Raw genomic sequence first — 26,778 nt, 5'->3', positions numbered from 1 at the left:
GCCCACAGAGAAAAACCAGGACCATCTTGGGCAAACCCAGACAGCCGTCCCAGTTAGAGGAAACGAATGCAAATCAAAATCCTGCACATAGAGTTAATATCAAATGTTTGATATCTTGCTCAAAACATCTTCCCTCCGTACCGGTCTTTTTTGACCTCAATTTTTCATGTAATTCCTTGACAGAAATTGTTCAGGGGAAAGTGCAGAGCAACATATATTCTGAGGGAAGGTTTTACATGATTGCTAATTTAGTTAAAATTGCTTTTAAACATTGTCTTTGGATAATCTAAGTTGGCTACAGAACAACAGCACAGTGGGAGGCTAATGGAGATTTTAGCAACCTGCGGCTAATTGTAATTTCTTTTGGTTTCCTTTCTAAATCATTTTCTTTCCTGTCTTTGAATCCCTGTCCTCATTTATGCCAGGTTTGGTGCAATCACAGGTCCATCCCCGCTCCGTCTGAGGTCAGGAAAGCAGACCTGGTCTCCAGGTGGACAGGAGAGCAGAGGGATCTGGACATACCCTGGACGGCAAAGGCTGTCGCCATCCAGACCCGTCAACAGTACGCGGATACAAGAATCCTACAAACAGAGTACTTGTGTGGCATGGACTTGGCATATTCCTGCACGGCCCTGGGAAGTCTGACTTTCCAACAGCTCCCCGATTTCATACAAGTAACTTTTCAACCTACTGGTCTTTCTGTCCCCAGGACTCCCTTCTGCTGATGGACAGAATTATATTTTCTTCCCCCTACAAATCCTTACCTGATCCCTGGGGCTGGGAGCGGGGAGGGGGGGGGAGGCTTATCAATAGAGAGAAAACCTAAAGGAAATGAGCTCAGGAACATTGTAGCCACTTCTTGAAAGGATGAGTTCAGTGATTCAGCAGGTACACCCATGTCCCCAGCACTGGGGAGGATGCTTCCTCCAGAGAGAGCCCCGCTAGGAGCACAATGACCCCTAAGTTTTTTATAATAAGTTGGTTAGTTAGAAGAATCCTAGAAGTAGGCATCTGGGGTAGGGCTGTGGATGCTAAGTAAGGGGGCCAGGAAGCGGGCATGAAGATTGCACAGAGTAAAAAGCCAATGAGGAAAAGAGACTAGTGAGTATGTAAGAACCAAGTTCAGAAAAGTCTATGCCATTTTGAAGGAGCACCAACTTTGAAGGTGTCTACCATTTTGAAGGAGCATCAGCAACTTTGGGGGTGTTTGATGGCAAGAGGGGAGACCGAGACCAAAAAACCCCACAGTTCAGAGGTCTTCACCCTATGCTGCTTAGAGCCCCTGGATTCCAGTGGAGATGCTTCTAGGTTCCCCTCAGGTGCAAGTAAGGTTGAGTATTAGGACTCTGATGCCTCAGTCCCACCTCACTCTATACACATCTGATTAAGATTTCATCTGAATAGGAGACAACTGCAGAAAGATCTAGTGACCAAAGTTTCTAGTTAAATATCTGACAGACCTAAACCAGGGAATGAAAGGACTTGCCAAGGTCAAACACAAAAGTAGTAATACAACCAAAATAGCAATCAGATCCCCTGGCTCTGGTCCAGTACTTTTTCCATTACACAATTTGATGTGAGGATTTTTCCAGAATTAAATGAGAAAGTGAAAAAAGCCAAAACACTGAACCTTAGTTTTCCCTAATATTGGCCAAGAGAACTCTGGTCCCACACCCACACCCACACACATGCCTCACCTAGGAGCCTGGGAAACCAGTTGCACTAACTCTAGGCCTCAGTGGTACCCAATACATGTGTCCGACAGGCAGCGTGGGCAAACCATTATTTCGACCTGTTTAAATCAACCTAAGTGGAGAAAATATTAATGGTTTTTTACAAAACCTGACTACCTTCCTGGTCCTCCAAGGATAGATATATCCAGGGCCAAATCCTTAGTTTTGCTGGATGGAGTAATGCTAAGAAATACCAATTGGTAAAGCTAAAAACAAAACCAAAAACAAAAAACACACAATGCCTAAATCCCTTGACATCAGGAGTCTGCAAATTACGGCCTGTAGACCCACTGTGGTCTACGTCCTGTTTCTGTGAATAAAGTTTTACTGGAACATAGTCATGCCCATTTATTCCCTTACTGCCCACGGCTGCTTCCAAGTTACAGCTACTCAACTCTGCTCTTGTAACGGAGAACGCAGAGCTCACACCACCTGAAATATCTGCTATCTGGTCCTTTTCAGAAAACGTTTGATGATCCCTTCTCCTAATAAAAGTCTATGGAAATCAGAAGATCCCAGGAAAGGGGAGGAAGCTGGAGCAACACAGCCTGAGGTGGGAGGCAGAAGATAGTCAGTAGAGAGAGGGAAATGGATGGGGGGAGGAGGGGTTGGCAACGGCCGTGTAGACACTTGGATATCTTATTTTCCAAAGATGGATTTGTAGTTTTTCCGTTATGTGCATACAGTGAATTCCCTTGGTTCCCCTGAGAAGGAGAAGGGTCTCCATTAAAAAACTAAAAAAACAAACATAAAACAAGATATCATTATTTTTCAAATTTTGGAGGAAGTATTTATGACTCTTACAGACACCAAGTTCTGTGAGATTCACCCCTGACGGAAGGTGGTGGGAGACCTGAGACACGGGCCAGTTACATTTGGGCTTTAAAAAATAATAAATAAAAAAATTTGAACCCACCCTGATGACAAATGTAGGAAAATTGAAAACTTATCCCCCTTTGTCCCGCCCCAGTGCCACTGCATTCTGGCCGTGGGAGGACCACAGACGTGAGGGCGATCCACAGGTAGCTCGGTGGATGAGCACACTGACATGTGGGCACCGCGGGTCATCAGATACTTGCTATTCACTACCTCACTGAGCTGCGAGGGCAACTCTAGCAGGATACACTGTTATTAGCCCCATTTTACAGGAGTGGCTGCTCCAGTGCCAAGTGGAGATGTACACTTGGCTCCAGTAGACAGGCCCATGGTCTTGCCTCCCTGTCCATTTCCTGAGGGCTCTCCGCCACCCGTTCACCCAGACAAGTTAGCCACCTGCCCGCCCTGTTGCCAAACAGCCCACACAGACTAGCTTCTGAGGGGTCATAAAGGCCTCGCAGGGGATCCCAGCGCTGCTTGTCACCATCTGAAGCTCATATCCCTCTCCCCCGTGCTCCTCTCTCCCAGGGAACCCCTCTCTTCCTTCACCACGTCCATACTTTCCTTCCAACTGCTCCTTTAACTCCCCCCGCCTTTCCATGGCATTATTTACGCACTCCCCCCCCCCCCCCCAGAACTTACAACCACGTACAAAGACACGCACAACACAGCACAATCCCAACAGCCAGGAGCCAGGGACAAGGGTTTGCTTCTCCAAGCACACAGGCCTGGCACCTAAAAGAAAGCCTTCCCTACAGTCTCTCGCAATCCCAGGAGATCACCCCAACACACAGTTTGAGTTTCCTAGCAGCCAGTCCCAGCAGGAAATCTGCAGCCACACTACGGAAGCAAAGTGGTCCCATTCCCCAAACTGGGAAAGCATTCTTCATTCTAAAACAAAAAAGTGGGCACCTGCGTGGCTCAGTCAGTTAAGCATCTGCCTTTGACTCAGGTTATGATCCTGGGGTTCTGGGATGAAGCCCCACACCAGGCTCTCCGCTGAGAGCCTCCTGCTCCCTCTAACTCTGCCTGCTGTTGTGCCCACTGGTGCTCTGTCTCCGTCAAATAAGTAAATAAATATAATCTTTAAAAAAATAATAAAATTAAACAAAAAAGTTCATGCTCCCAAGAGTCCTCCTCAAGAGGACACCACGATCTGTTGGGAAAGTGCTCCTCAGCACCAGTGTATTTTTTTTTTAAGATTTAATTTTATTTATTCATGAGAGACACAGAGAGAGGCAGAGACACAGGCAGAGGGAGAAGCAGGCTCCATGCAGGGAGCCCGACACGGGACTCGATCCCAGGCCCCAGGGTCACATCCTGAGCCTAAGGCAGACGCTCACCCACTGAGCCACCCAGGCGTCCCTTCAGCACCCTCTTAGAGCAAATTCTCAGACAATCTGACCAGGCCGCTTCTGACTTATTGAGCATTCAACTACTACGGAGCAAGTGCGTAGCGGGGCCGGGCGCCGTCGGAGGACCGAGGGCAGCCGATGAGCGAGCCGGGCACTGACCGGTCCCAGGAGGTGAGCAGTGGTACAGTCGGTGGCAGTGCCCCGGGGCGGGCTGCTGACGTACACGGTCACGGTCCAGGCACCGAGCTCCCGGCCCGTGGGATGCTGCGGAGAAGGCCCGGGGCCAAGTCCGGCTGCAGCCTCACGTTCGTGTGTACGACACACGCACCCCCACACCTGCACCCGCACATGTCCTTCTCCCTCCTGCCTCCCGCCAGGCCTTCCCGGGACACTGCCAAGCCTCCGGCCCCTGCAGCGCTGCACACGCAGACTGAGAGCCCTGGACGGACGGACGGACGGACGGATGGACGGACGGACCACATCCTTCCAGCATCTCCTCCCACGCTGTAGTTCATTCTTCAACCTCAATCATGTTACATAAACGATGTTTTTTAAAACAGTGAAACTGCTCCTCCGCCCTTGGAACAGGTGCCAGGGACCAGCAAATATCTAGTGGGGATTTTTATACCCCACTGGAGATTTCACAAGGGGAAACAAAAAAAAAAAAAAGGAAAATAGGGCACCGGCCCTCAGTCATCTCTCACGGTAGATCTGAGACTGACTTTCTTCAGTTCCCAGAGTAATAAGCAAATAAAACGCATTCCTGGAGGGCCGACCCCAGAAATTCCACGAGTGTCTGCATCACCAAGGGAGGGATGTTGTATCAAATGAACAATACCCTGAAGATTTCAGGCGTCTCGGTTTGCGAGCTGTTGATTCATAACTTGGAAAAGCGGGGGAAATTTGAAAGCTGAGAATCTGTATCTGAAAAGGGATAAAGGTTCCAAGTGATCCCAAGGGAAGAGACTTCGTTTTATAGCCAGCCAGAGACTGGGAGGGAGAAGGAAACGGAAATGCGGGCACGTGCACACACACACGCACACACACGTGCACACACACACCCGCACCCCCACATCCCTCGGTGCTTGTCCAGGAGGCCCGTGGCACCTGCCGCCCTTTCTCGGCTTCGCCCCCCTCCCTGCCCCGTATCCGCTGCTGGGCCCGAGGCTGTGCAGTAGAGCCCCACAGCGGGGGCGATGACGATCAGCTTTCCCTTCTCGCAACATCCAAATAGCGTATTTATTAGAGAAAAGGAAGGAAAGCTTGGAAAGCTCACGGTGGCAAGTCCCGCTTCGGACCCAGCTGGGGTCCCGGGGATCCCTAGGCTGCAGAGCAGCCACCAGGCCACAGCAGAAGCCACCCTTCTCCCGGGATGCTTCTGGAAAGCCAGAAAGCCGGGGGGGGGGGGGGGGGACCACTTACTAACAGAGCTTTAGCTACATGCCAGATGCTTTGTATTCTCCATCTATTGCTAATAACAAATTACCCATATTTGTTTTAATCTACTGCTAACAACAAATTATCCCAGATTTTATCAGCTTAGTCACATTTCGTTTTCAGGTTTGGAAGGTCAGGAAGCCGGGCGTGGCTGGGCTGGGGCCTCTGGCTCAGTGTGGCACAGACTGCACTGAAGGTCTGGGCAGGGTCTGCAGGCTCCAAGCAGGGGTGGGGGGCGGGGATCTAGTTCCAAGGTCACTACCGCGGCTGTTGGCAGGCCTCCAGTGCTCGCAGGCTGCCTGCTGGAGACATCAGCTTCTTGCCACATGGACCTCTTCGTAGGACAGCTCATAACATGGCAGCTGGCTTCCCTCAGAGCCACCAAATCACAGAGACTACGGGGGTGCCCGAGAAGGAAGCCAGAGTCTTTTTGTAACCTTATCTTGAAGTGATATCCCATCACCTCTGCCATATTTATTCGAAGCAAATCACTAAGTCTGGTCTATACTGAAGACGAGGGGATGACACCAGGGCACAAACAGCAGAAGGGGGGTGGGGGCGGTTGTGGGGGCCATTTAGAGGCTGCGGATCACGTGGGGCCAGGCTTTGTACATCTGTTCATTGAAAACACAACCATGCAAAGTATTCTTTTCCCAACTGTGCAGACTTTGCAACGGAGGCCATGGATGTTCCAGGAAACTCAGGACAACCTTAGGCTTTGGGGTAGGGACAAGATCCAAGCTGAATGAGTACACTTCCTGCAACATCACAGACTGGGAAGCAAGGAACTGCAGAGGGACATTCTTGCCCATTCTTCCTTGGTTTCTTCATCATCTTAGAGGGAAACAGTAATGGGAAAGGGCAAATTAATGCCAAGTGTGGCACAAGAGATGCTCACAGACTTGTTGATGTGTTTGCTGCAGAAATTCCTTTAAGATAGTTTGTATGGAACACTCACAACGTCAACATTTAAAAAGTAGGTCTGCCCTTCTTCAAACAGCAGACAGGTAGGTGAGGTTGGCTGGGATGGGACAGGTCTCCATTCACCCAACCTCCTTCTCATACTCTTAGAGCCCTGAGAAGTTGGTTTGAAAATGTACAAGTACAATTGAAACTACAGTAAAATCTAGACACACACAGACTTGGAGTCAAAAAGTCACCCCTCAGCGGCGCAGAGGTGCCAGGCAACTCCCTTACCCCACCTGGGCCTCTGTTTCCTCACCCAACAATGGGGTGATGGTAAGGCCTACTCCACAATGGGAGATAAAATTTCCCAACAGAGCCCCAGGTGTGTGCTAGTTAATGCTACTTAGCAAGTGCTAGAGTATCATTTTAGGCTAAAGAATTAAGTACCAGGATACTACTGAGGTAGTTGGAATTTATGGGGCAGATACTGGAGAGAAAGTTATCACAAGCCAGAAGCTCCAGAAATTTGCACAGGAGTCCTCTTTAGTCTTTGGCTGTATCCTAAGGTCTAAATGTTGAGGGTAGGACCCCAGGGAGGCCAGGCATTGAGCAGCTAGCCAGGGACACAATAATTTCTGGGGAACTGTGAACTGAACTCCGAGAGTGCTCAGGGGGCCGAGAGACTCTGTGCCCCAACCATGTGTTCAACACCATGGGCTTTCAGTAGAGACCAGAAGGTCTATACTTTTGAAATGGGCTAATCCAGTCCTTTTTAAAAAACCCCTAATGAGCTAGGTAAGAGATTTATAAGGAAGTTAACTTTCTCCTGGAACAACAGAGAACACTGTAGAACAAAGATGACATCGAAATCTAGATATCCAAGAACTTCACATCTATCAAGTTCAGCATACAATAAAAAAAAAAAATAGACATCTAGATATGCAAAGTAGCAGAAAATGAGATGTAGAGCCAGAGGAAAAAAGTCAACAGAAACAGACTCAGAAAAGACAGGATAGAATTCGCAGACAAAGCTTTTTAAATACTTCAAGTTGAAGGACTCAAGGAAAACAAGAACATGGAGAGACCAAGTAGAAAATTTCAATTGAATAATGCAAGCTGTGAGGAAAAAAAAAAAAAAAGCCAGCACCACACATCTATTAGTATGGCTAAAATCCAAAACATTGAGAATACCAAATGCTAATGAAGATGTGGAGCAGCAGAAACTTTCATTCATCACCAGTGGGAATGCAAAAATGGTACAGCCACTTTTGAGAAACAATTGGGTATTTTCTGACAAAGCTAAACAGGCTTACCATATGATCTGGAAATCATGCTCCTTGGTATTTATTTACCCAAAGGATTTGAAAACAGGTCTAAATCAAAATCTGCACCTGTTTTTTGCAGCTTTATTCATCATTGTCAAAACTTGGAAGCAACCAAGATGGCCTTCAATAGGTGAATGAAGGAATGTGGTCCATCTAGACAATGGAACATCCTGCAGGAATAAGAAGCTACCAGCTATCGAGCCACAAAAAGCAACATACTTTTAAGATTCCACGATGTCTAAGTGAAAGAAGCCAGTCTGAAAAGGCTCAATACTATATGACTCCAGCCACATGACATTCTAGAAAAGATAAAACTATGGAGACAGAAATAAACAAACAAATAAATAAAGGGTTGTCAGGTGCTTGGAAGACGGGAGAAAGGAAAGGTTGAGTATGCGGGGCACAGGGATGCTAAGGTGGTGAGACTATTCTGTAGGATACTAGAGAAGTGGATACATGCCCATTAGGATTTTGTTAAAACCCACAGAACCACACAATAGGAACTCTAGTATAAACCAGAGACTTAGTTAAAAATAAGATCTCAATACAGATGCATCAATTGTGCCAATTTCTGCAGGGTGCTAGTAACTGTAGGGGTGGAGGGGTATAGGAGTACTTTCTATATCCTCTTTCTGATGAACATCTCTAAAAAATTTTTTTTACAAATCAAATGGAAATTCTAAAAATAAAAAATATAGTATCTGAAATTTCTAAAATCCATTGAATGAGCTAAGCAGTAGATGAGATCCTGCAGAAGCAGAGATAAATAAACCTGTATTGAGGCAATACAAAGAATCTAAACTGGAACATAATGGGGAAAAATGGCTAGAGCAAATAAATAGTCTCAACCATGAGATAGTATCAAATAGTCTAATATGCGTGAAATTAAGAGTCCCAAAAGGAGAAAAGAGAGACTGGAATAGGGGAAAATATTTGGAGGGAAAAATTGGCTGGATATTTGCCAACTTTGATGAATGCACATTAACTCAGATTATAAGAAGCAAATCAACCTCAACAATGATAAAAATGCACTATGATTTATGATAATTAAATTGTGATAAATCAAAGACAAAAATCTTCAAAGAAACCAGAAGGCAAATATAACACAGAGGAGAAAATCAGTAATAATTTCCCTCAACTTTTCACTGGAAATAATGCAACCCAGAAAATAGAACAATGTCTTTAAAGTGCTGGAAATAAAACATGTTCATCTATAATTCTATATTCAGAGCAAATACCCTTATAAATGAGGGCAAAACAAAGAAATTTTAAGAAGACAAAACTAAAAAAAAAAATCTGAGCTAGGAAACCAGTAACATCCATCAGAAATGTTGAAGGACGTTATTTGTAAAGAAGAAATATGATACATACTGAAATTCCCATTTTCACAAAGGATTGAAGAGTACCACAAACAGAAGTGATTTGAGTAAACGAGAACAATTTTCCTCTCATTTCTTAACTTTTAAAAGAGGATTCATCATTTAAATAAAATAGTAACAATCTTTCTAACACACAGATGTAAAATGTGGAAACACAACAGCAAAAGACAGGAGGAGACAGTAGCCCTATTTGCTATATGGTTCTTACAGTAAATGTGAACTGGCGAATTATTAAAGGAATATTCTTATAAGGACGTACATTGTAAACCCAGAGAACACACTAAAGATACAGGACAAAGAATTATAGCTACTAAACCAATTGAGGAGATATAATTAATTGCTGAAATATGGTCAATTAATACAAAAGGAGGCAAGAAAATTAACAACGAGATAGACCTAAATCCAACCACATCAATAATTAAGTGTAAATGAACTAAACACTCCACTTAAAAGAGACCATTCGTTAGACTGGATGAAAAACAAGACCCAGCTTTATCATGTGCACAGGTGTACAAATAGATTAGAATTAAAAAGATGAATAAAGATATCCCCTGCAAACACTAATTATAAGAAAGCTAGAGTAGCTGTGTTAATATCAGACAATGGAGACCTCAAGACACTACTGCCAAATGTAAAGAGGATCATTTCATGACAAAAGTGTCGATTAATTAAGAGGACATAATACCCATACTTGCATGTAACTGAAGCAAAAATTGACAGAACAGGAGATATGACAAATATTAAAATGTTATTCTAAATTTTATGTCAGTTCTTGAAAGACCAAACACTTTAGCCCATTCAGGCAGCCGTAACAGAGGATCCTAAACTCGGATACTTAAAAAAAAACGAAAATTTATTTCTCATCGTTTGAGGCTAGGAAGCCAAGGTAAAGGCACCCAAAGATTTGGTGTATGGTTCATAGAGATCAGTCTTTGCTGTGTCGTCACATGGCAAGGGAAAGGGAGCACTCTCAGGTCTTTTTCATAAGGGCACTGATCCCATCACAAGGGCTCCATCCTCATGATCTAATTATCTCCCAAAAGCCCCACCTCCTAATCCCATCATACTAAGTTAAGATTTCAACATGGGAATGAGGGCAGGGCATGAACATTTAGTCTACAGCAACAAGTAAATAAACAAACACCGACAACTATATATATATATATAATCTGAATAACACTATAACCAACTCATCTAAGTTAATAGTCCTTCCAAGTACGCATGGAATATTCACCAAGATGGACCATATTCTGGGCCATAAAACAAATCTCAAATTTAAAAGGATTTGAATCTTAGAGTTTTCTGATAAAATTGAATTGAATTTGTGATGAATAATGAGATTTCAGGGAAATCCATAAATATGGGAAATAAACAACATGCTTCTAAATAACCCATAAATCAAAGAAGAAATTAAAAAGAGAATTAGAAAATATTTTTAACTTGCAAAAAACAAAAACACAGCATATCGAGATTTGTGGAATACAGCTAAAGCAGTGCTTAGAAGCAAGCTTACAGCAAGCTTTAAAAGAGAAAAAAATATAATTAAGTTCAACTTAAAATTATAAGTAAAGAAGTTAGGGACACCTGGGTGGCTTAGTACGTTAAACATCTGACTCTTGATTTCAGGTCAGGTCATGATGTCAGGGTTGTGAGACTGATGGTGCCTGCTGAAATTCTCTCTCTCTCTCTCTCTCTCTCTCTGTCTCCCTCTGCACCTCCCCTCTAAAAAAAATAAGATAAACTTTTTTTTTAAGTAAAGAAATTAAACTCAAAGTATGCAGAAGAAATAAAGGGAAAAGAATGAAAGAGAAAACAGTCAAAAATAATGAAAAAAAAGTGACAAGGTAGTTTCTTTGAAAAGTTTAATAAAGTTGATAAAACCCCAGCTAGATTGATCAAGAGAATGAAACACAAGTGATCGCTACCGAGAATGAAAGAGGATATATTTCTACAGATCCCATTTATATTAAAATAATGACAAAACATTAAAATAAGGAGAAAACAACTCTTTTTCCATAATTCAAAAACTTACATGAGATGAACAAATTCCTGTAAATATACAGATTACCATATTGACTCAAAAAGTAGAGAATCTGAATAGCCATAGATCTATTACAGAAAGTTAATTTGTTATTAAGTACCTTCCCACAGAGAAAACTCCTCGATGATTTTCCTGGTGAGTTTTAACAGATATTAAAGGAAGAGGTAATACCAATCCTACACAAAAACTTTCCAAAAACTTGAGGATGGGAAAAGAATTCTAGCCTCATGTGTAAGGCTAGCAAACCTGACATCACAACCAAATAAAAACATAACAAGAAGAGTTGAGGTCAGTATTCCTTATGAACTTATCATCTAAGAACAGTCCTCATGAAAAGTCCTTAAGGTAATATGAGCAAAATCAAACCCAACACTATCTTATAAAACACCATAGAACATTATCAAGTGGGATTTATCACAGGAACGCAAAGTTTGGCTAACATTTAAAGATCAATCAAATTTGTCACATTTATAGAATAAGAGGGAGGAGACTACAATAATCTCAACAGGTACCCAAAAAAAGCTTTTTTTTATTTTTAAAGAATTTATTTATTCGTGAGGCACATACAGAGAGAGGCAGAGACACAGGCAGAGGGAGAAGCAGGCTCCCTGCAGGGAGCCCGACGTGGGACTCGATCCCAGAACACATGGGATCATGCCCTGAGCCAAAGGCAGACAGACACTCAACCACTGAACCACCCAGGCCTTCCCAGAAAAAAAGCTTTTGATAATTAATTATTGGCTGGGGTGGGGGAAGGATTCTCACAAACAAGGAAGAGAAAAAAAATCTCCCTATATCAATAACTATTATCTATGAGAAGTTTACTACTAACATGATACGTAATGCTTTCCCACTCCCACCAGGACAAAGGCTGGGATGTCCACTCCCACCACTTCTATTCACCACTGTACTAGAGGCTCTAGTCAGCACAGTAAGAAAAAGAAATGAAAGGCATGTAAGATGGAATAGAGAAGTAAAGCTTCTTTTATTTGCAGCCAACATAATAATGTACATAGACTATTCTAGATAATCTAAAGGCAAAGAAAAATACAGCTAATAAGTGAATTTATCAAGGTAATAGGATACTGAGACCTAACCATAAAAGCTACAATTATAGAATGTCTAGGGAAAAAAAGTCTTTTTCTGAGCTTGCGCTACATATAATTTCCTAGAGACAGAAGTTGGCAACCATAAGAAAATTGAAAAGTTGAACTTTATCAAAATGCTTTTTAAAAAAAATATCTCTGGGTATTCAGTGAATGTCCAACCCTTGATTTTGGCTCAGGTCATGATCTTGGGGTCATGGAATCAGTCCCACGCTCAGCGTGGAGTCTGTTTGTCCCTCTCCCTGTGCTCCTCCCCCTCTCTCACCCCCTCTCACATAAATAAATAAATAAATAAATAAATAAATAAATAAATAAATAAATAAAATCTTAAAACATATATTTCTGCTTATCAAAAGACTCTTAAGAAAATGAATAAGAAAGCCACAAACTGGGAAAAAATATAACAAATATCTGACCAAGGACATGCATCTCATATATATTTATTTAGATCAGCATATACTATCATACCTAACATATATAAATATATCTAATAAAACTTATATATGTGTAACTTTGATAAATAATAAACAGCCCAATCAATGGGCAAAAGATTTGAACAGACATTTTGCAAAAGACAGATGCATGTGAAAACTTAACATCTTTAGTCACCAGAGAATCGCACATTAAATCTGCAATGAGATTCCATGAAAGGCCTACAAAATGCCTAAAAATGAACTCCAAACTTTTTTGAACATGTACAACACCCAGAATTCCTACACATTGCTAGTGGGATTGTCAAATATTAGACCATTCTGGAAAGAGTTCTGGCAGTTTACTAAAGAGTTAAATGTACATTCAGTCTAGAATCAGTAATTTCATTCGGAGATATTCACCCAAGTAAGATGAAAGCAGGTATCCATTAAAAGACTTTTACAAACTTACTCATAGCAGCTTCATTCCTAACAGCCAAAAACAGTGTCCATGAAGAAGTTAGAGGAGGGGCTCCTAAGTGGCTCAATCGGTTGAACGTTGGACTCTTTTTTTTCTAAAGATTTTATTTATTTATTTATTTATTTATTTATTTATTTATTTATTTATTCATTCATTCATTCATTCATGAGAGACAGAGAGAGAGAGAGACAGAGACACAGGCAGAGGGAGAAGCAGGCTCCATGCAGGGAGCCTAACGTGGGACTCGATCCCGGGACTCCAGGATCCCACCCTGGCCCGAAGGCAGGCGCTAAACCTCTGAGCCACCCAGGGATCCCCTGAGTGTCGGACTCTTGATGTAGGCTCAGGTCACGATCTCAGGGTCATGAGAAGAGCCTGGTGCTAGGTTCTACACTCAGTGGAGCTTCTGCTAGAGATTTTCTCCCTCTCCCCCTGCCTACCACTTGCTCTCTTGCTATCTAAAATAAACAAATCTTAAAAAAAAAAAAATAGAGGGGCACTTGGCTGGCTCAGTCAGTTGAGTGGTTTCAGCTCAGGTCATGATTTCAGGGTCTTGAGATTGAGCCCCATGTTGGGCTCTCTGCTTAGCATGGAGTCTGCTTGAGATTCTCTCTCCCTTTCCCTCCCACTTGTGCTCTAAAATAAATAAATATATCTTTAAAAAAAAAAAAAAAGGAGGTAAAATGATGACCAAACTATGATGTGTTCATACAACAAAATAATTCTAATACTCCACAATAAAAATGAACAAACCACTGATAGATCATTCCAAAGTATTATGCTGACAAAAAAGCCACTCACACAAAAGCACACGCTGCTTGATTCCATTTACAGGAAGTTCTAGAACAGGCCAAACTAACCTTTGGGGACAGAAATCAGGATGGCAGTTCTTCCTAGGGGGCAGAATGACTAGGAAGGGGCAAAATGACACTTTCTGGGGTTACTGAAATGTCTGGAGAAGAATATTTACATGGGTATGTAAGTTCGTCAAAACTCACTTAACTATATCCTCAAGATCTGTGTGTGTAAAGCTCAATTTCAGAAAATCTTAGGTTTTATTTGTAGCAGTTGGTGATTTGAAAATGGAAATGCAGAGAATCGAGAAAAGCCCAAGAATCATGAAAAAGAATAAGATATTAAGGACCTACGCCAGCAGCTTTCAAGACCTATAAAGCTATGGTAATCAAGACACCGTGGTACATGTGTCTTGTGCATGTGTACGGTAATGAAAGGTACATACATCAATGGAACATAAGAGTCCAGAAAGATCCATGCTTATATAACCAATTGATTCTTTTTTTTCAGTCAAAGAACCTAAGCAATTCAATAGGGGAAAGGATTGTTGGCTCAATAAATTGTACTGGAATAAACACCTCTCTACGAGGGGAAGCAATGAATTTCACCTCATGCCTCACACCATACACAAAAATCAAGTCAACATGGATCATACAGATCAACATAAAAGCTTGTAACAATAAAGCTGCCATCAGAAACCACAGGAGAATAGCTTTGCAACCTTGAAGAAGACAGATTTCTTAAACAGGAATGAGATTGCACTAATCATAAGGGGGAAATTTGCTACATTAGACTGTCAATTTTTTTTTAAGATCTCTTAAATGATATCACTAAAAAAATGAGTAAATCAGGCTCGACCCAAGTGAAGATACTCACAAAACATATCTGACAATCCTTTGGATCCAAAATACATCAAGAACTCCTCAAACCCCAATCATAAAAAGACAACCCCATTCCTAAAATGAGTTAAAAGGCTTGAACAGGCAGTTCACGAAAGAGTATGTGCGAAGGGTTGGTAAGCACACGGAGAAAGGGATCAATGGTATTCGTCAACAGAGAAATGCAAATTAAAACCAACACAATTACATACACACTTAGAACTGACCTGCCTATCATTAAGCTGACGGTTGAAAGACTCACGGTGCCAGGCGTGCCGGGGGCCCAGTTGGTTAAGCGTCCAACTCTTGGTTCCGGTTCAGGCCATGATCTCAGTGTCTTGAGATTGAGCCCGTGTCTGGCTCCTCACTCGGCAGAGAGTCTGCTCGAGATTCTCTCTCTCACTCTGCCTCTGCCTCCCCCCATCCTCGCTTTCTCTCTCTCTCTCAAATTAAATAAATAAAAATCTTAAAAAAAAAATAGGCAACATCAAATGTTGGAGACTCACAACGGCAAATGCTGGTAAAGATGTGGAGCAACGGGAACTCTCACACCACTACCAGGAGAGCAGACGTGGTGTGGCCACTTTGGAACTCTGTCTGGCAGTTTCCCGTAAAGGTAAACAGTCCCCTACCCTATGATCCAGAAATTCCACTTCTATGTATTTACCCAAAAGACATCAACACATGTGTACGGTGACACTTGCACAAGAAGACTCCCATTTTCTCAGTGTGACAGTGGTGGTTCCATCTCACCCCCACCCCCTGTCCTTGGGAGCTTGCAAATCATCCACGCAGAAATGCAAAAGGAGATTAGCTCCGCGCGTTATTCCTAATAGCCCCACGCTGGAAACGACCCCATGGCCCGATGGCCTTCAACAAGCGAGGGGATAACAATTAAGTTCTAAACACACAACAGAGTGTTACTCAGCAAAAAAGAGGAAGGAATTACTGACATGTGCAGCAATGCCAATGAGGCTCAAAGATATTTCTCAAAAAAAAAAAAAAAAAGAAAAAAAAGAAAAACCCACCAGGCACCAGAGAACACATCCTGTGCAATTCGACTTACACAGAGTTCTAGAAAAGGCAAAATTAACCTCTGTTGAAAGAAATCAGAGCAGTGTTTTCCTGGGGGTGGGGAGGTCGTTGGGAGGAGAGAGCAGGAGAAAAAACGTCTCTGGGGTGATGGAAGCTTCTGCGTCTTGACAGAGATGTGGGTTACGTGGCCATATGCATTTGCGCAAACTCACTAAACTGTACCCGTAAGATTTGTGCATTTCACCGTATATTAATTATATGTCAATTAAAAAGATAAGGAGCTCACGCTTTCCTAAACGAGGAGAGGAAATGGGGGAAAGGCCTAGAGGAAGGGCCTGAGAAAAAAACGGGGCGCACTTAGGCAGTGATTAGCAGCAGGCGGGCAGCGGGGACAGGCACCATGTCGCAGTGAGATATTTATTTTCTGTAAAATTTGTTTTGCTAATGACTCATTTTTCAGTGTTATTAATGATTGCTGGAAGCAATTCCTCCTCCTTTCAGGCATGCTCACGTGGAGAAACGTGTCACCGTTGCAGTGCGTGGACAATGCTCTTGCGAAGCGTGTAAGGCCACCACCCGTCCTGCCCCCTAGCAAGCGGCGTGGGCACCTGCCGGGGGCACCTGTAGGTTGTTTTTTTTTTTTTTTAATTTATGATAGTTACAGAGAGAGAGAGAGAGGCAGAGACACAGGCAGAGGGAGAAGCAGGCTCCGTGCACCGGGAGCCTGACGTGGGACTCCATCCCGGGTCTCCAGGATCGCGCCCTGGGCCAAAGACAGGCGCCAAACCGCTGCGCCACCCAGGGCATGGGCACCTGGTGGCTGGAGAACCCCACATGGAGCCAGGACATGCGACCTGCAGCGATCAACACAACAGCCGCGGGGAATCACCCTCCGATTGGCCCTGGCCCCTCGCGGGCTTCACCTCACAACCTGGGCCTCCTGCACACTTCGGGCTCTCGTTTCCCCAAACCCATGTGCAGGGGCAGCCAGGGAAGCTCACCAGCTCATCGGGCCCACAGCGCCCTGGGACTAGCTGGAGAACACACGTTCAAAACCATTAGCAAGATGTTAATCGACTGCAGGGGCTAAACCATCTTTCTCGGTGGTGAGGGCTGCGGCTGCTCCTTCCTCCAACCCCCTTCCCTGCCGTCTTGAAAATGACCCAGGAATGAGTGGGAAATATCAGAAAGGGAGACAGAACATGAGACTCCTAACTCTGGGAAACGAACTGGGGCGGGGGGGGCGGGGTGGAAGGGGAGGTGGGCGGGGGGTTGGGGTAACTGGGTGATGGGCACTGAGGGGAGCACTTGATGGGATGAGCACTGGGTGTTATTCTATATGTTGGCAAATTGAACACCAATAAAAAATAAATTTATATTTTAAAAAAAAGAAAAAAAATGACCCAGGAAGGATCACGAGAAGAGCATTTGCTCAAGTAGTCAAGCCAGTGGTGAGACAAACCATTTTTGCCTCATAACTCCGGAAAAGCTTCCCCCACGGAGGCCCGTATCTGCAGTGGGAGAGAGGAACGGGTCTCCACGGCGGCCTGCTTGGCGGATCCCAATCCCCAGCCCTTTACCCCGCTCCCTTACTCAGAAGCCAGTGGACTGGATGTCACTGGTGTACCGGGTGTGGAGTGACCAGCAGGAGCATCAGGGGCTGGGGGAGAGAATGAAAAGAGCACCAAGGCCTGGATATTCCCATGCCAACTGCAAGAGGTCGGCCCTGAGAGTTCGCCTCCAAACACTCCCAGCTGTTGGGGAGCTGAGGCACGTCACACAGGGCAGCTGAGTGGCTCCTGACTCTTGCCCACACACATGCAGCTGGCGGGTGGAGACCCCTCAGTGCCCAAAGCAGGGCGAGGACTCAGCAGCAGCATTACCTAGATGCTTGATAGAAACACAGAGTCTCGGGTCCTACCCCAGACCTACTGAAATAGAGGCTGCCTTTCTACAGTATCCCCATGTGACTCCTCTGCACGTTGAAATTTGAGAAATACTGGGGGGGCGGGGGGACTTCACTTTTTTTCTTTATTTAACAGACACATAATCAGTATTTATTCTGTGCTGGGCACCCTTCTATGTGTTTTGCAAATATTAATAGATCTAGTCCTCATAGCAACATTCTGATTACAGGTACTGCTGTCACCTGCATTTCAGTGAATAGGAATAAGGGGCAGAAAGAAGTGACTTGCCCAAGGTCACCCAGGGGGTAAGTGGCAGAGCTGGAATTCAAACCCTAGAAGCCTGCTTCCAGTGTCCACACTCTTAATCGCTCCATTATGCAGTGGAAATGCCTCTAGGGAGAAATAAAGGGTATTTTTACATTTTTTTCTGGGACCAATTTATATGCCCGGCCAGTTAATTCTGCTGTGATTTAATAATGGACTTCAACACACTGATTTTTGCACCCTAAAGGCCGCCAGCCTGGGGCACACTTATTTTAGGGGCTCTCCCCAAGAGAATCTAAACATATCCCCCGCCCCTATATTCTGAGAAATGGTCCTGCTTGCCTAGTTTTCCCATTGAGGGTTGGAGACCGGGGACACATATCCAGGTAGCCTTACTATTCTTCAATAACCATCTTTACAAACCTGGGGAAATTCCTTTAACTAATAACACAATGACAGGAAATGGCTAAATCCACAATAATGAAAGCATTAAAATAGTTTCGTCTACGATTGATGCAAACAAATATGCATCAACCAAGCTACAACTAAGAGCCGCCATCGCTAGTGTACGGTATTAATTCAAATTCCTCCACCAGCAAAGCACTAGTAGAACCCTTGGGCATCCGTAGCCCAGGAGATGATCCTGAAACAAAGTCAGGATGGTCCAGGTCCATTAAGAAGGCATCAGAGACCAATGGCTTCTTAAAAGCAGCTCTTTCTGTTCGTGTAGTGTTGGAATTTGTTAAATGTTTTCACATAGGACCTGCAAAATGGACCCAATGTCTTCCTGGATTGAATCTCCTGCCTGTGATCCTCTGCTATTATGGACCTTAAGTGCAGATCCTAAGAGGCCACGATGACTCCTGACACCATGAACACAACTCCTAGGATGTTTCACTACGTGAAAAACTCTCCCTTCCGAGGGAAAGCCATTCGTGTCAGACTCCCCTTCTGTGTCACCATATGCAATGTCCCCTGGGTACTGCCGTTAGCATTGCGTGTTCCCTACGTTTGGGCAAAAGGCTCAGATAGTATCCCTGACTGACAAGATTGTTTCCTAGAAAACCTATTTGTTCCGGAACACAAAGTTTTGACCACAGCCAGTGGCCTCACTCCCTTCCATCCTCAAACTGGTATTTCTATGGATGGCTTCTAGGGTTCTCTGAAACGTGCTTTTGGAGAGGCAGCCCTATGTAAGGCTGTGATGGAAAAACTCACTCTGCTTATCCGAATGGCTTAGAGCACTTTTTAAAAAATACCACTGCCTAGGCCCCCGCCCTGAGATTCTGATTTAATTGGCCTGGGGGGGGTGGGGTGTGAAGCCTGAGCTTTGAATTTCTTTAACAACCAGGGTCACCATAAGGATTAAATGTGCAGCCTGTTGTGAGACACCAGACACAGCAATCGGCACAGCTATTTACTTGATAAATGCCAACTGTCCTCTGCCACCTGTGCCCTCCCAGTTTCTGCTGAGGCAAAGGGAATGCCTAAAATATGGTTCTACTTCGGGGCCGCCAGGGCAGCAGAGCTCATTGGAGAAACTCATTAGAGGAGAAATGATAGCGCACGGAGGAGTGGCTGGCCACTGACGGGGGACTGAGACACAGAAAGATTTTGTTTTAATGCAGGGCAAGAGGTCGGGAGAATGAAGAAAAAGTCAGATTTAGTAAAATCTGATCATCTAGCAATTTTAAGAAGGGTTATAGCCCACAGTTGTGCTGCTGCATGGAGTACATTTTACCCAGGAAAAAAAATTCAGGGTAGAGGAAGTGAACAATAGGCTCCATTTAGTTGATAATCTATATTTAAATAGAAAAGTCAAGGTTGAAGTTAGGGGCAAGAAAGAGGAACTAATGGAAGTTAGAGAATCTTCTGGGGAGGGAAGAGCCAAACCACAGTTCCTCTCAAGTCTTAACCAGTATCTTGTTTTCTCTCTACATATCTTAAGGAAGAAGAGAAAAACAAAACAAAAAGGTCAAGCACTAACACCTGGTAAGCATGTTATCACTTTAACTTTAAACACTTCTGATAGTGAACCCTGTTAGGTAGATATTCATTCATTTGTTCAGCATATATTTGCCGAGCACCTACTATGTGACAGTCCCTGTGCTAAGGATACTCTGGTTCCACACGTTATGCACTGAGGCTAAGTAACCTAAGAGTAAATCACAGAGCTGGCACTTGACCTGAGTCTGACCCAAATAACATTTAATGATAAGGTCCCCACTCATAGCAGGGGGATTTAAAAGATATAAAATCGTTGGTTTGAAGCTCTTACTTGTATCTAACACTCTGCCCCAACCCCAGCAAGTTATTTTATATTGTGTTTCAAGGGTCACCTAGTAAATCTTCTAGAGGCTTTTCTGACCAACATGACTTGACTATTCGCAGACCTCTGGCAGCTCATGCATACCTCTGGCATCGCAAAATCACATTGCATTATAATTATTTACTTGTCTGTCTTCTCCACTGGACCATGAGATTCTCAAAGACAGGGGTTACTCATGGTTCATATTTGTATTCACAGGACCTAGCATAATGCTTAATGAAGAACAGGGAAAGAAGGAAGGAAGGAAGGAAGGAAGGAAGGAAGGAAGGAAGGAAGGAAGGAAGGAAGGAAGGGAGGGAGGGAGGGAGGGAGGGAGGGAGGGAGGGAGGAGGGAGGAAGGATTCTAGTGAAGTCTTCCTAGAAGAGGTGAGAAATTGAGCTGGATGTGAGATCTGAATCAACATGGAAGTGTTGGAATGCTTATGTCCCCTTGCTTGGGAATCAGTTGAAGGGAAGTCACAAGGAAAGGAGTGTGGGGTTGTGTGGAGAGCCCATCAGGGCTGTGACGTGGCCTGGAGGGAAGTTTTCAGGCTGAGCAGAGGAGTTAAGAGTGTAAGGTCTAAGGACATCTTACGAGGCAGACAAGCATTCACCAATGGGATGGTTACCTCCTGTGCCCCTACTACGAGCCAGGTGATCTGTTGAGCAGAGTGAATGAGACCAGCATAGGCCCTCCTGTCAGGGAGCACACAGTCCTACTGACCATACCTATCCTGAGAGACAAAAAGGAACCAATTAGGGTCCTCACCTAGGGAGTGCTGCAATTAGGGGGAGTTTATGGGCCATTTGTCTTACTCAGTGTGAAGGATGATCTGGAATGAGGGAGAGGAGGAAGGAGGGGAGGGAGAAAGAAAGAGTGAGAGAAGAAGGGAAGAAAATGATAAGAATTGCGAATCAGACTTAGCAGTGTGAGGACAGTCATGCTCTATATTGCTCAGTCTCCTGCCTATCCAGCTGGCCAGTGTATCCCCAGCTTGAAGAACAGCTTGGGGCAAGGCAGGTACTCAAGAAATACTCACAGGATACATGGGATGAGATGGACTGGGATGAGCTATGAAGGATGGATGGGATGGAGTAGGATGGGCTATGAAGATGGGATGGGATGGAGTAGGGTGTGCTATGAAGATGGGATGGGATGGAGTAGGATGGGCTACAATGGATGAGATGGGATGAAGTAGGATGGGCTACGATGGATGGGATGGGATGGACTGGCCTGGGCTATGAAGGATGGGATGGGATGGACTGGGATGGGCTACGATGGATGGGATGGGATGGACTGGCCTGGGCTATGAAGGATGGGATGTGATGCAGTAGGATGGGCTATGGTGGATGGGATGGGATGGCCTGGGATGGGCTACAATGGATGGGATGGGATGAAGTAGGATGGGCTACAATGAATGGGAGGGGATGGACTGGGATGGGCTACAATGGATGGAATGGGATGAAGTAGGATGGGCTATGAAGGATGGGATGGGATGGAGTAGGATGGGCTATGATGGATGGGATGGGATGGAGTCATAGGGTGGTACAGGGCAGGGGTGGTTTTGTGCTGAATTGAAGTGAAATGAGGAAGGGCAGCAGAGGAGACCTGAACTGAGCACCATGACCCCCAGTGTCCAGTCCTTCCTGGCTCTGCCACTAACTAGCCAAGAGATGGAGCACTCTGAGTGGCTTCTCCGTTCTTTGTTTCCTCATCTGTTGAAAACGGGAAGATTTCAATTTGTATAATAATTTTCTGTAGAATTCGAATCACTTATATGGTCAAATTAAGGGGCTGCATAGTCAGCTAATGTTGGACAATGCAGGTCCCTTGACTGTAGCACATCTGGATCTTGAACTTGTCCTTGGGAATTGGAAACGTCACAAAGGAAGAGGAAGACAGTGTATGCTGCAGTCCCCAAACTCATTTGACTACAGAACCCCAATGCTTTTTTTTTTATTTTCGATCCTGTAGAACCTCTCCAGCACTAATGGTCTGTGACGTCGCCCAAGTGCATGGCGTGACCAAGATAGCCATGCCGATGTGGGCATCAGTGACCAGAGTTTAGCTGATGTAGAGAGTCTGGGTGGGAGAAGAGGAGGGCCCTTCTTGTGAGAAGGGACAAAGGGTGTCGCAGTGAGACGTGAGGGTCCAGGAAAGAAGTCCGTGATTGCTATGCAAGATGGGACCTGGAATCGCACTCATGAAAAGCCAGCCGTCCTCCGTGTGAGGCATTGATATTCTGGAATGGTTTTTAATTTCCCATCCCTGGGATTAGGTATGTCAGGGAGGAATCCTTTGGCCGCCTTCTCTCAATACATCCCGGAGCTTTTATTTTGTTACCAATTTCCCTACATTGTGTGCTTTCTTTGAGAATCATAACCGTGTGAATATTTGACAATTGAGTGGTACAAACATCTTGAAACATACAGTTTTCCCCAGAGCTGCATTTCATACTATAATCCGAGGTGATCTCGGTTGCCAGAAACACTCACGCTGTTAATGGATTTGGAGGGAAGATGCTGGTAATGAGATTTTCAAATGTGAATTGTTTTGCTTTCAAATGCAGGGTGAAATCCAACAAAATATTACCTTAGACACACTGGTGTAGCAAGTCCAGCTGATCAAATGAATGTGCGGTGGGTGTTTCTTGTGGGCCTTTTTCTGTTTCAAAGAAATCCTAGAAGGGGGTTGGTCTTATTATTTCCGGTGGGATGGGTTCTTGAGTAAGTCCTCTGTGTTCACGCTTGGCCTCTTCACATCCATAATGTGGAGACGTTGATTTATTTCATTCATTCATTCAAAAAATATTTATCAGGACCCTACCATGTGCCAGGTACTGTTTTGTGCACTAAGTAGTAGAGCAATGAACAAAATAGCGAGGCCTCTGTCATCGTAGGGCCTACGATATGGTGGGAAACATTGACGCGATGAATAACTAAACAAGAATATTTAAATGCCAGGTGGCAATAACAGCCTTGCAGAAAAATAAAACAAGGTCAGGGTTAGAGAGGGATGGTGCAGGTTCTGTTTTACTAGGCTACCAGGGAGGGCCTCTCGGAGGAGGTGGCCTTTGAGAACAGACCTGGAGGAAGAAAGGGAACTGGAAGCCCGGGACTGATGGAGCCAGGTTTGGAGTCGGGGATGGGGCGCCCTTCCACAGCCACCCACCCACCCACCCACCCCCCCGCCCCACCAGGAGCCCGGAGAACATCATGGCAAGGCCGGCAGCCGGAGACGACGGCCTCTCGGGGGCAGACAGCTGCCAGGTCTAAAGGAAGGGACGTCATCACACGAGGGAAGGGACGCAGGCTGGGGCCCACCCGCCCCCACGGCCCTCGTTCCTGCCCCGCCTGGCTTCTCAGACCATGAATAGCACCCGCCACCCGGCCAGCTCCTGACGTGTGGCTTAGCCCATACCCCCCAGCTCCCCGGCCCCGGCTGCGGCCCCCGCGGGACTCCTGGGAGCACAGGTGCGGTGCAGAGCCCGACCCGCGAGGAAGTCCCCGGGCTGACGCCTTCCCAGGGCAGCGGGAGCCCCGGCCTCTGTGAGCTGGGAGCCGGCCCACGACAGGGCTGCCAGGGGCAGATGATCCCATGGGGGAGACATGTCCTCCCCGGCCCAAGACAGGACAACAAAGCCCTTTCCAGGAGGCCCACGTCTAGGCCAGTGTGTGGTGACGATGAAGGGCCCGGGGCCTAATGTCCCCGCGGGAGAGGCCCTCGTGCTGCTGAGTCCTTTGAAACTGCGTGAGCTTCGTGGCCGGCCCCGCTGACTCTGAGCAGCCAGGGAGACGGGAGCACGGGGACCCCCACCCTCTCCCCAACCTTAAGCACAGACGCAACAATATAAATGCTCAAAGGGATGATGGATGAGGAGCAGCAGTGACCTTAATCCTCCAAACTAAGAGTTCCTAACAGAGGCTTGTGATGCGCGGGCCCCACCCTCTCAGGCTCCCGGCTCAGCACAGGAGCAGCGGGCAGGCCCTGCGGGGACAGCACCCCACAGCCAGCGGGCCCCCAGAAGACCACTTAGCTGCCCCACAGCAATGAGAAGCGAATGGGAGGCAGTGCCCCAGGGACACATGTCAACTCCTGGGCAACAGAACTTGAGGAATAAATTCTCAGCCTCCCCATCCTCTGTGGAATGATTCATTCTCTCTCCCTGATCAAGAGAGAGAGAGAGAGAGAGAGAGAGAGAGAGAGGCCGGTCGTGGCAGAGGCAGAGGGAAAGGGAGAGGGAATCTTCAGCAGGCTCCCTGTCCAGCCGGAGCCCAACACGGATCGATCTCACGACCCCCCTGAGCCAACATCAGGAGTTGGACGCTTAGCCAATGAGCCACCCAGGCACCCGAAGAATTCTAAAGCGCTTCACATCGGTCTTCCTGGAGTCCTCCGTGGCCTGGGCCCAGCGCCCGCACGATACCCTGCGCATAGTGCACCCTTCACTGGCTTTGCCCCCACCCCACCGCGCTCTCTCTGCTCCCTCACCTTGCTTCCTAGAACCGCCTCCCACATAAACCCCGCCCCCTACCTGCCTCCTACCTGCACCTGGGTTCTTGTCTCTGCCTCTGACTTGGGGGAAACCTGAATTAAGAGTCCAGCGGGGGCTCTGCTTGGGGAACCCATCCGACACCCTAGTGGTCCAAGTTCGCTCTGTCTTTCCTGATATTTGGCCCCGTCTCCGAGAAGTCTGTCTTCCTCCCGGTCCGGTGCTCCCCGACCAAGGCCCCGAAGCCTGGCCCTCCGCACCAGGACTCCCACCACCATTTCCGACATGGTTCGGTTTCTTTTTCGCAGATGGGAAAATTGAATGGACTTAACACTTGACACAAATGGCATTTGGAATACTTCTCCCAGCCCCCAAATCTGGAAGTTTAGAGGCCATATCAAAACACTTATTGAAAAAAAAAAAAAAACACTTATTGAACCATTCCAGGAGCTCCCAGCTCTCGAAATTATAGCACAACCCCCTTGAAAGGGGCCAGCGGATTGGAACCCAGAAGGGCGCCACTTGCCAACGCGGCCGCCGAGCCGCGCTAACTACTGCTTCTGCACCGGCTGCCGTGGGCGGGCCACGCGGGGAGCCGCCAGACAAGACCCCCCTCGCAGGACAGGGAAGCTCCCCAAGAGCCCTTCATTCTGGTTTCTGCCAGACTCTGCCTTTCATGTGGTGCGTGGTGAATCCGAAGAAACAGAAGTGGCTCTTTTGAAGTGTCACGTCTGAAACAGGTGCTGGGCGTCAGCGGTGCCAAGGCCTCCTGGAAAGGAGCTGAAAACTCAGCCAGACCGGGAGGAAAAGTGCTTGGCATTTGGGTTGGGCGCCCGCAGAACCTGCTGGAGTCCGTGGGAAGAGAGGCCCGAAGAGGCAGGGCCCTGGTGGAGCCGGCTGTATGGTACCAGCCTGAGCCCGCAGCCCCCCACGGCCCCCCACAGCCTCCCGCAGCCCCTGCCCGGATTCCCATACACCCCGCCGTGTCCGGCCCCTCCCCCCAGGGCATTTCTGGCTGCCAGAGTGTGCTTGGCCCATGGGAAAGCCCATGGTGCAGGAGAGGTGTGTCCTCCAACAAGACCGTCAACCAGTGGGGCGCAGGAGTTGGTGCGTAAAGGCCTCGGCGTCCTGGCCCCTTTGGGGGCCGATCCAGGGTGGGTCCCACACACTCCTTACGGGCCCCCAGCAAGAACAGCCGCAGCTTCCACAGCAGTAAGGCACCTGCTAGCACCCTGTGTCTGGGCTGTCCCACCGCCCCACCCATCCCACAGCTTCTTGGGACCATATTCCAGAGAAGCCTCCTGTACCCAGTCTTTGTCTTAGGATCCGCTCTTTTGGAAGAAGCTAAGACAACGGCGAGACTGGCCCATACGTAAGGAGGACGCTGGCGGCCCGAGGCGCTCACATGGTCTTGTTCCTGGCAGGTGTCGGTGTCACAGAGCAGCCAACTCCGGGGATGGGGGGACAGCGATAATGACCCTTTAGGAGAAAGAATTCAGCGGCCCCCTGGTTAGGTGCCTTGCCAATGGAACCCCATCCAAAAAGCCTGGTTGCACAGAAGCTTCCCAAGAGAGACAAGCATTTGAGGACCCTGTGTCTCTCTGGTGCCGCCGCCATAACAAAGTTTCTACCTAGTGGCTTAAACGACAGAAATCGTGTCCTGGCGGTTCTGGCAATAGGAAGTCAGAGATCAAAGTGTTGGTAGAGTTGGTTTCTCCTGGGGCCTCTGGGTCTTCATGTGGTTTCTCTTCTTTGTATTTATGTCCTAATCTCTTCTTCTTACGAGGACACCAGTCATGTTGAGTTAGGGCCCACCCATAGGACCTTGTCTGACCCTAATTACCTCTTTAGAAGCCCTATCTCAAGTACAGCACATTCCGGGGTCCTAGGGGATAAGACCTCAACCTATGAATTGTGCGTGGGAGGGGACACAGCTCAGCCCATAACAGGCCCCAAGTAATGCCCCCCTCCCCGCTGAACTACGAAGGACTCTATTTCCACCACTTGCAAGGTTCCTGGCTGTGGCAGCTCTTGGTTAGGGAGCAAAGT

Source organism: Vulpes lagopus, chromosome 10, assembly GCF_018345385.1.
Source record: "Vulpes lagopus strain Blue_001 chromosome 10, ASM1834538v1, whole genome shotgun sequence".
Lineage (NCBI taxonomy): Eukaryota > Metazoa > Chordata > Mammalia > Carnivora > Canidae > Vulpes > Vulpes lagopus.
This window is presented reverse-complemented; position numbering follows the sequence as displayed.